Source organism: Orcinus orca, chromosome 3, assembly GCF_937001465.1.
Source record: "Orcinus orca chromosome 3, mOrcOrc1.1, whole genome shotgun sequence".
Lineage (NCBI taxonomy): Eukaryota > Metazoa > Chordata > Mammalia > Artiodactyla > Delphinidae > Orcinus > Orcinus orca.
Genome location: NC_064561.1, coordinates 18,779,831 through 18,791,559, shown reverse-complemented (window position 1 = coordinate 18,791,559; position 11,729 = coordinate 18,779,831).

Below are 11,729 nucleotides of genomic sequence, written 5' to 3'. Positions count from 1 at the left end.
GCGTAACAGAGCTCACGCGCTCCCGCCTCTCCCCTAAGGGGCGGAGCCCTGTGTGACGTCAGGGACGGGCCCCGCCCTCCACCACGCGGTTGCGCGGGCGGAGCAGTCCACGCTCCGAGACATGTGGTGGCTGAGGCAACTCCCTAGATTGTTTTCGTTGTGGGAGAACCTGGGTGAAGCCGGGAGGAAACGCCCTAAGCCTGTGGCACGTGTCTGCTGCTACTCGAGGAGTTATTCTGAATGCAGCACCTCTCAGCAGAGGCAACCGTGGCTCCGTTTCCTGCTCTCCCGCCCCAGTGGGCCGCACCACGGCTGAACTGCAGGCAGAGCCACCGCGCAATAGACAAGCCGCAAATCGGCCCAGGCTGGTGCTGGGGTTAGCTCAGTGAACGCGATTGTGTAGTCCAGCCCGCTTGGAACGTCCTGTCTAAAAATGGATTCCGATAAATAGGATGTTTTAGGAAACAAGCTCAGAAGTGCTTATCTTTTTAAGGCCTGTGTTCCTAATAAAAAACAACAAAAAAATAAGTTTCAGTTGAGACTCCTTACAAAATTTTTCCTGTTGTGGTCCCTGCCTCCTGGGCAGATTCGGTAGCTGGAAGTTTCCCTAACAAACTTTTCCCCATTATTTATTCCTGTGAGTCAGTTTTATTTAACAAAGGCAGAGTAATGTCTGAGAGCTAGTGAGCCCCGTTAAGGGGCTTGCTTACCTCAGATAAGGTATTTCGCAGTTATAAGGATCCCCAGGCAGTTTCCCGTTGTGAGCGTGTAGAGTGAGAAGAGAGAAAAAGGCCAAAATCTGAGCCCTGGGGAGCACTTAAGGGACAGAGGAAAAGAGTCTGAGAAGGAATGATCAGAAGGAGAGGAGAACCAAGAGTGCGGTGTCAGAGTAAGCGAGAGAAGGGCTTAAATGAGGGAAAGGCTGACAGTGACAAATGCTGGGAAAGAGTCAGGTAGGGTTGGTCCTGAAAAGTGTCAAGGGGATTTTGTGTTCTGACAAACATTCGATGGATAAAAGAGAAAGTCAGAAATCAAATTTGGGAGGGCATGGTTGGACTGTTGCGGGCATAAATCCAATAGCATGTGGGTTTGTACCTTGTACCTTGTTAGGTGAAAGGAGGGCACTGTCATTTCATGACCTAATACTGTAGAAAACTTGTGCCACCTACTCTGGATAAATTGAATTGTTATGGAGATTGTACCCCATGTTAAGAAGTGAAGTGAAGTTGAAAAGATAATTGGAAAATTGGAAGTGAAAATTCTTTATGCTGTAGAATGAAACAGACATTATTCTTCTCACCTGGAATAGCCACCATTTATGCACCTACAATTTTAAATCTTACCCATCCTTTGAGGTCTGTCTCTAAGATGCTATCTCTGACTACATCAGTTCCCACCCATCTCCCTGCTGTTGACTACTCTGGTTAGAGATGAGGTCCTTAATCAGTTGGCCAAGGCACACTGGTGTGCCTGGAACCACCAAAATATGATGACCAATTTTGCCCATAGTGTGAAATGTATTGGTTCTACAATTGATTACGCCTACTATTTCAGGGACATCTATCAGTTGGAATGTTTAGCTGAGTAGACTGGGCCATTTTGCGAGGTAAAGTGGGACTCAGCTTGAAGCATACAGAGGCATAAATTAAGCTGGCAGCAAAGAAAATTTCCCCTTTTTTGCTGGCACATGAAAGATCTTTGTCTTTTGAGGCTAGAAGAGAATGTGGTCAGGACAGTGCACAGTTTTGTTCAAACAGCAATATAAACTTAAAAGACAGCCAAGTGGAAAGGCCCCCTACAGAGGGATTTATAGATATCACAAAACAATGTTACCCAGTAGTGCAGTCTGCTTTGTAGTTGCTGCTATCTTATTTTAGTGTCATTTTGAATATTTAAGTTTGTCTGCCACTTAAATATTAAGGTCTAATATTTGAAAGTGTGTCATGATCAGGAGGAGGTCGACATGTATGGTGCTCCTATTTACTCTCTGTGGCTTATGAGCTTTGACTGGAGACAAGGACCTGATTTATATTATCTTTGGTATCTCAGTGGCTACAACCCAGGACATATTTGTAGGTTGTTTATGGAAGCTGCTGTTTTGCTCAGTTGGGTTAAGTTGGACTAAATCAAAGGTTGAAATTTACTGCCAGAATCCCTGGGCCAGTTGGCTTAATAATCTTACCTGACACCTTAACCCTTTCTAATAAGTCAGTTACCTGGAAAATGAACACCTTGTGTCAGAGGACTTAATAAAAAGTCTGTCTAAATTTCTCAGAATCCACTATTAACACCAGAAAAACTGTCTAATCTGGTAGCTTCATCTCAACACAGAACAAGTATGTTGCAACAAAAAGAATAAAATATCTAGGAATAAACCTACCTAAGGAGACAAAAGACCTGTATGCAGAAAATTATAAGACACTGATGAAAGAAATCAAAGATGATACAAATAGATGGAGAGATATACCATGTTCTTGGATTGGAAGAATCAACATTGTGAAAATGACTCTACTACCCAAAGCAATCTACAGATTCAATGCAATCCCTATCAAACTACCACTGGCATTCTTCACAGAACTAGAACTAAAAATTTCACAGTTTGTATGGGAACACAAAAGACCCCGAATAGCCAAAGCAATCTTGAGAACGAAAAACGCAGCTGGAGGAATCAGGATCCCTGACTTCAGACTATACTACAAAGCTACAGTAATCAAGACAATATGGTACTGGCACAAAAACAGAAAGATAGATCAATGGAACAGGATAGAAAGCCTAGAGATAAACCCATGCACATATGGTCACCTTATCTTTGATAAAGGAGGCAGGAATGTACAGTGGAGAAAGGACAGCCTCTTCAATAAGTGGTGCTGGGAAAACTGGACAGGTACATGTAAAAGTATGAGATTAGATCACTCCCTAACACCATAAACAAAAATAAGCTCAAAATGGATTAAAAACCTAAATGTAAGGCCAGAAACTATCAAACTCTTAGAGGAAGACTTAGGCAGAACACTCTATGACATAAATCACAGCAAGATCCTCTTTGACCCACCTCCTAGAGAAATGGAAATAAAAACAAAAATAAAGAAATGGGACCTAATGAAACTTCAAAGCTTTTGCACAGCAAAGGAAACCATAAACAAGACCAAAAGACAACCCTCAGAATGGGAGAAAATATTTGCAAATGAAGCAACTGACAAAGGATTAATTTCCAAAATTTACAAGCAGCTCATGCAGCTCAATAACAAAAAAACAAACAACCCAATCCAAAAATGGGCAGAAGACCTAAACAGACATTTCTCCAAAGAAGATATACAGGCTGCCAACAAACACATGAAAGAATGCTCAACATCATTAATCATTAGAGAAATGCAAATCAAAACTACAATGAGATATCATCTCACACCAGTCAGAATGGCCATCATCAAAAAATCTAGAAACAATAAATGCTGCAGAGGGTATGGAGAAAAGGGAACACTCTTCCACTGCTGGTGGGAATGTGAATTGGTTCAGCCACTATGGAGAACAGTATGGAGTTTCCTTAAAAAACTACAAATAGAACTACCATATGACCCAGCAATCCCACTACTGGGCATATACCCTGAGAAAACCATAATTCAAAAAGAGTCATGTACCAAAATATTCATTGCAGCTCTATTTACAATAGCCCGGAGATGGAAACAACCTAAGTGTCCATCATCGGATGAATGGATAAAGAAGATGTGGCACATATATACAATGGAATATTACTCAGCCATAAAAAGAAACGAAATTGAGCTATTTGTAATGAGGTGGATAGACCTAGAGTCTGTCCTACAGAGTGAAGTAAGTCAGAAAGAGAGAGACAAATACCGTATGCTAACACATATATATGGAATTTAAGAAAAAAATATGTCATGAAGAACCTAGGAGTAAGACAGGAATAAAGACACAGACCTACTGGAGAACGGACTTGGATATGGGGAGGGGGAAGGGTGACCTGTGACAGGGCGAGAGAGAGGCATGGACATATATATACACTAACAAACGTAAAGTAGATAGCTAATGGGAAGCAGCCGCATGGCACAGGGATATCAGGCTCGGTGGTTTGTGACCGCCTGGAGGGGTGGGATAGGGAGGGTGGGAGGGAGGGAGACGCAAGAGGGAAGAGATATGGGAACATATGTATATGTATAACTGATTCACTTTGTTATAAAGCAGAAACAAACACACCATTGTAAAGCAATTATACCCCAATAAAGATGTTTAAAAAAAAAGAATAAAATTACAAAAAGTGACATTAGCAACCATTCTAGAAGAAGCACACAGCCTCTGGAGAAATACAAGTAAATTCGCTCTTTTTCCTTAAAGGAGCATTCAGTGCATTTTGTTCATTTTTACAGTAATGAAAGAGAGTGCCCTTCAGTCAATTTTCAGGACCTGGTACAAATTATTATATTTTCTCCCTTTAAATGTCAAGGTCAAAAAGTGGAGGGCTCCCCCGCCACCCAGAGCCAAGCGCCTGGGCCAAGAGTGGGAGCTGAAGGATCCCCTGTGCTCAGAACACAGGGGCGTCCCGCGAGGCCCCGGGTCCGCGCCTGGCGCGGGTCCCCGGCCTGGCGCGCGCAGGACCTCGTGCCCAGAGGTTCCGACGCCCCACGAACCGTCCCACACCCCGATGCCAACGGTCGCCTCAGCGCCGTAAGCTTCGCGTCTACAGACTTCGGGGCCGCCCAGAAGCCAAAGCCCGTCGAAGGTCCGACCCCGCTGACCCGCGAGCATGGGCAGCTACCTGACCATGTACCTGGGCACGGCCAAGGCCACGCAGCCAGCCCACGCCCGGAAGCGCCGGTCCCCATGGTTCCCATGGACCGGGCCCGCCCGCGGCACCTGCCTCCCGATGGGCCGGGAAGGGTGCCAAATCCTGTGCTACCGCCGCCGCCGCCAGGATCGCGGGCTCTGGTTCCGCAGCAGGCGGCCGCTCCACGCCGCCCTGCGCAGCTGGAAGTACTACCCGGTCCGCGGGTCCTCGGCGCCCCAGGGCTGGAGGCGCCTTCCCAGCGGGCCGCCCCTCCGCACCTCCTCGGGGCTGGGGTTTTCCGGCCATAGCAATGGTTTCACGATGAGATCCCAGTGGAACGCCCGCCTCTCCTGCCACACGCAGAGCCTGGTGGACATCCGTACCGCCCCCGTTGAAAGCTTAAGCAGCTTGTCCACGTGTCCGCCCAGCCAGGAGTCCCCGGACCCCTGTGCCAAGGAGACCGCGCTGAGGGCCCTCAGCCGATGCGAGGAAGGACAAAGGCGGCTCGACGGGGCCTCTCAGGTCTGAGAGCCCCGAGCCCAGGCTGTCGGCCTTCCGGCCCGTGATGACGAATGGAGTGGTTCCTGTCTTTGTGCCCAGGCCGGGGCCTCTGAGAAGAAGCATCTGCTCCGGGTGCAAGCGCCTCCGAGAACAGGACACTGAGCCCCGGCCTGACCAGCAGCCCTGCCTGAGCCTTCCCTGTCTGCCGCCCACCCTGCTGTGAGGCCCCCCCACCCCCCACCCGCCCAGGGCACAGTCACAGAGCCTCGCTGGAGAGATGGGGGCGGATCAGCACTCCCAGGCCTGGGCCTCTTGCAGCCTGACGTCCCCCTTGAGTCCTGAGAGCCAAGGCCACCACCTCCTGACACTTAAACCCACATTTCTTTTACCCAGCTGACCCCTGCCCTACCCCTGCCTGTGTCACTGGCACGGACCACCAGGCCATCTCCCTCCACTCCAGCCAGGAGCTGCCAAGCCCCAGAGCCACCTCTCCTACCTGCAGAGCCCGCCCCGAGGAAGCACCGCTGACGTCCAGGCCTGCACTCCCTCCTGCCCACCCACCCTTGCTGCCTTTGCCCCTGAGAAGACCCTTCTCGGAGGACCCTTCTCAGGAAGGTGTGCTTCTCCCCTATTGCCCACTTCATACGGTTTAAAGGTTGTTCTTATTTTAAATAATACTAAAATAGCTTCATTATCCTAAGGGAAAAAAAAAACAGTTTCTCAGAATACTACTTCCATCCAAATCACTGTTCAAGAATACATGTTTTTTAATACTTAAAAAAAAAAAGAACAAGTATGTCTAAGAAAACCTTAAGTTAAACCATATATAAAGAAAATCTTAGCTTTGAAGAGCAACCAGAGGAATATTTTTATCATATATTCTAGCACAGATATTCTACAAGTTTAACTTCAGACATAGGAAACAGTCATCTCTGAAAGCAGAGTTCCAGAGTAAAAGTCTAAATTGTTGTGTAAATTACGTTTAACAAAAGATTGTCAGCTATATGGAGAAACCTTTACAAAGGTATAAACCTTTATGGGTTTATAACTTCTAAGTTGCTATTACTGATAATTACCAATCTGTATTTAATTAGATTTTTTGTGTGTTTTTAGCTATCAATTAAATACTCATTATGTGCTAACTACTTTGTATACATGATCTCATTTAATAATCTAAACAACTCTGTAAAGTGATCATTGGTTACTTGCTTGCAGTCAAGTTATCAAGTACCAGAACCAAGATTCAATCTCAGGACTTACTTGCTCCAAAGCTCTTGTGTTTAACCCATTCTACTGGCTGCTTCAACTCGTACAGCAGTACAAAGCAACTTACTTTACTTAGTCATTAGGGAAACCAGGCTGAGTTCATCTTTCAGCAAGATCAAAGGAGTTTGTCTTAAAAAAAGCACTTTTCAAGGTGATATATCATCAAGGGCTCCTCATGATGAAACAATGACTCAGTTTATCTCCAGCACATCAAGGTCATCAAAGGTCCCAGGGTGCCTTATTCACTGTTCAACAGCAAGTCACAAAGGGTCTCCCATGCATCCCATGCTGCCTAAGATGGATAACATCCCAAGTTTCTCCAATATTTCCTGAGACTGGTTGTGAGGAGATTCACACAGCACACCATGTAGCAGGATCCAATCATCAAACAGTGCCAGAAACATTCCCTGATACACAGTGCACTTTGCAGTATATCAAAGGTGGGGAGTGGAGGGGTGCCAGGAGTGATTTAATTCAGAGGTTCTGTTGGGAATAGGATAAGCTGATCTTTCCAATCTCCCTGTCAATTTTCACTACCTCTAATGAAAGGGCTTTGGAACTAGGTTAATAAATGAGTTTCTCAACACCTGCTACCAATAGTCTCAACTATCAACCATCCAGTGAAACCACTGAAGGGAAAATATATTTGCCTAAGTAAATACCTAAGTTCTAAATTTCCTATGAATATTGTAGAATCCTACATAAGCATATGAAAATATGTAATATATATTTGTCTCCAAATCTTCTGGGGTTACCTTTTATTTTAATGTATAAATATCAAGTTCCTAATTCATGTAATTGTAGGAAGTACAGTATCCTTCAGACTATTCTGATGACTTCTATAGAGGTATTAACTTCTGTGGTGGCTTCCTGTCACCTCTCACTCTAAATTCCCATTCCTGGCTCTATCCCTCAGTTCCCTTATACCATCTCATCTGCAGTTGCTGTCCTTACTTCATAACATTTTGTACCAAGTATTGACACAGACTTCTTCTCCTTGATTCTCCAAAGACTATGTAGCTTTTATGAGGAATAGGCTTAAAATTTTGAGAATACCAGAGGGTGGGTACAGCACAGAAACAAAAAGAACTTAAATTTTGTATCAGAATTCACAATTCTAAAGGTCCCAATCATTTATCACAGATAATTTCTTACTGGCTTTCATCTCCTTAGGACTCAACTAGGGGAATGGATATAAGTAAAATGGATATATACTACACTACACATTAGTTAAAAGCAATGAACAATTTTGCTAAATTTATGCTAAATTTACATATAGCAATATAAATAGACCTAAAAACTTAATTCTGAATGAAGAAGAAAATGAGATTTATGAAACAATATCATTTAGGCAGATATTTAAAAACTGCAACTGCACCACATGTTTTCGAGGATACGTATACACTTAAATAAAGGTTTGAGAGTAGATTGGAAGGACAATATATTAAATACACTAGAGATGTGCTTGTCAGAGTTCTGAACTTTAGCATAGGAGACCATTTAGGCAATGCACTCAGTTTACTTTGTAGCTTTGTTGCCCTGGGTCTAATTTTCAACAGTCTTCCCTGTGGCTACAGGAGACAACTGACTCAATAGTGAGCCTTAAGTTGACAGATGGCTGACCTGATCTTCTCAGTTTCCTTTTTCAGAGCTTTTAAAACAACTGACCAAAGGCAAACAACTCAATAACTCTTACAACTGCAATTGTCCCCATACTATTCAAGTACCTCCAGCTATTGCATAAGCCAATGTTTCACCTCCATCTGAACCTCATCCCAGTTCACCACCAGTGAGAGTTTTTTCCTGGACCCAAAGGGCTATGTTCTTTATTCTGTTTCACCACCTTCTCTCTCTTAGAAGCAATGATAAGGGACATCCTTGCTTTATTCCTGTTTGTAAAGGGAATGCTTCCAAAGTTTTAGTTAGGTTTCATGTTTTAACTTTTCTTCTCAATGTATTGTGGAAATAGGTCCATACAAATAAATACTTATATATAACCAATCCTCATTATTGGTGGATTCAGCTACTCATTAAAATTTATTTGTAACCCCCCAAATCAATACTCATAGTGCCTTCATGCTCATTCATGGGCATGAGCAGAGGAGCAAAAAATTTCTAAACGTGTACACTCCCAGCTGAAGTCAAGCAAGGCAATGCTCTGCCTTCTTTTCCAGTTCTCATATTGTAAAGAAGTGGCTTTTTCACAGTCTATTTAATAGTACATTTTTGTGCTTTTTCTTGGTGACTTCACTGTTTAAAATGGCCCCTACGTGTAGTGCTGAAGTGCTATGTAGTGTTTCTAAAAGCAAGAAAGTTATCATGCACCTTATGGAGAAAAAATGAATGTTAGACAAGCTTCATTCAGACATGAGTAATAGTGCTTTTGGTCATGAGGTGAATGTTAATGAATCAACAAGGTATATTAGATAAGGTATTTTTAAACAGAAAACCACATTTCAAAAATTATGGGCTGATTGGCTGATGAAAGTATTGTGAACCAGAGGCTCACAGAAACCCAACCTTATTTCTCCCAGGAGTGATGAGTAACTATTCACCAATTCAGTGTTTTCAGCAACTTTATAAAACCTAATTCCTGCAAGTAATGAGAATCAACTACATATATTAAAATAAAAGAAACATTGCATGGGACATACTTCTACTACAAAATTATTTATTATTTATCTGAAACAAACTCTACATATCTAAATTACATCTCTTTAATTATGTTTCCCGGATGATTTGGATCTCAACAGTTCCTTGTTTTGTAGAATTTGCTAATACATTTATTGCAGTTATAATCTGTGTTCCATTTAAATTGTTACATAACATTTCATTTTTTTTAATATTTTTTTAATGTGGACCATTTTTAAAGTCTTTATTGAATTTGTTACAATACTGTTTCTGTTTTTGGTTTTATTGGCTGCAAGGCATGTGGGATCATAGCTTCCCGACCAAGAATTGAACCTGCACCCCCTGAATTGCAAGGGGAAGTCTTAACCACTGGACTGCCAGGGAAGTCCCTAATTTCATTCTTTTGTCCACTAATATTCTTTAGTGAAAAAAGACTCTCATAATCAGCATTATGACCCACTATGCTGAACATGTGTTGGCATAAAATCGATAACTGAGAATTGACCTTCCAATTTGATTTGTTGAAGCGCATAATACCATCTTTCCATTCTTCAGTATTACTTAGCATCTCTTAATCAAACTCTAGGTAAAAAAAATCAAGTTTTTCAAGTAATAAAATCCATTTCAAAAGATAGTCATGGCAAGTTTCATAAAAATTATCTACATCAAATGAGAAATTCTTTTTCATTTTTATCAGGTCCCTTTTAAAAAGTGTCTTGACACTTAACACCCTAACACCATACACAAAAATAAGCTCAAAATGGATTAAAGGGCTTCCCTGGTGGCGCAGTGGTTGAGAGTCTACCTGCCGATGCAGGGGACACGACTTCGTGCCCGGGTCTGGGAAGATCCCACATGTCGCGGAGCGGCTGGGCCCGTGAACCATGACTGCTGAGCCTGCGTATCCTGCGCGTCCGGAGCCTGTGCTCCGCAACAGAAGAGGCCACAACAGTGAGAGGCCCGTGTCCCGCAAAAAAAAAAAAAAAAAAAAAAAAAAGGATTAAAGATCTAAAAGTAAAGCCAGAAACTATCAAACTCTTAGAGGAAAACATAGGCAGAACACTGTATGACATAAATCACAGCAAGATCCTTTTTGACCCACCTCCTACAGAAATGGAAATAAAAACAAAAATAAACAAATGGGACCTAATGAAACTTCAAAGCTTTTGCACAGCAAAGGAAACCATAAACAAGACCAAAAGACAACCCTCAGAATGGGAGAAAATATTTGCAAATGAAGCAACTGACAAAGGATTAATTTCCAAAATTTACAAGCAGCTCATGCAGCTCAATAACAAAAAAACAAACAACCCAATCCAAAAATGGGCAGAAGACCTAAACAGACATTTCTCCAAAGAAGATATACAGGCTGCCAACAAACACATGAAAGAATGCTCAACATCATTAATCATTAGAGAAATGTAAATCAAAACTACAATGAGATATCATCTCACACTGGTCAGAATGGCCATCATCAAAAAATCTAGAAACAATAAATGCTGCAGAGGGTGTGGAGAAAAGGGAACACTTGCACTGCTGGTGGGAATGTAAATTGATACAGCCACTATGGAAAACAGTATGGAGGTTCCTTAAAAAACTACAAATAGAACTACCATATGACCCAGCAATCCCACTACTGGGCATATACCCTTAGAAAACCATAATTCAAAAAGAGTCATGTACCAAAATGTTCATTGCAGCTCTATTTAAAATAGCCAGGAGATGGAAGCAACCTAAGTGTCCATCATCGGATGAATGGATAAAGAAGATGTGGCACATATATACAATGGAATATTACTCAGCCATAAAAAGAAACGAAATTGAGTTATTTGTAGTGAGGTGGATGGACCTAGAGTCTGTCATACAGAGTGAAGTAAGTAAGAAAGAGAAAAACCGTATGCTAACACATATATATGGAATCTAAGGGGAAAAAAAATATCATGAAGAACCTAGGGGTAAGACGGGGAAAACAGACACAGACCTACTAGAGAATGGACTTGAGGATATGGGGAGGGGGAAGGGTAAGCTGTGACAAAGTGAGAGAGTGGCATGGACATATATACACTACCAAATGTAAAATAGATAGCTAGTGGGAAGCAGCCACAAAGCACAGGGAGATCAGCTCGGTGCTTTGTGACCACCTAGAGGGGTGGGATAGGGAGGGTGGTATAGGGAGGGTGGGAGGGAGGGAGATGCAAGAGGGAAGAGATATGGGAACATATGTATATGTATAACTGATTCACTTCGTTATAAAGCAGAAACTAACACACCATTGTAAAGCAATTATACTCCAATAAAGATGTTAAAAATTAAATAAATAAATAAATATTTTTTTTTTAAAGGGATAAACTTTTCATCAATTCTTAACACATTCGACAAATTTCTTTATATAGTAAGAGTACTTCAGTGACAGTGTTTACTCTTCAATTTGCATAATCCTATTGATAAACAGATGTTAAAAATTATAAACAAGAAATAAATAAGCTTCACTCACTGGATTGTTGAAAAAGTCAACAAACATTTTGAGACTTTTTCTTCAGAATTAAATAAT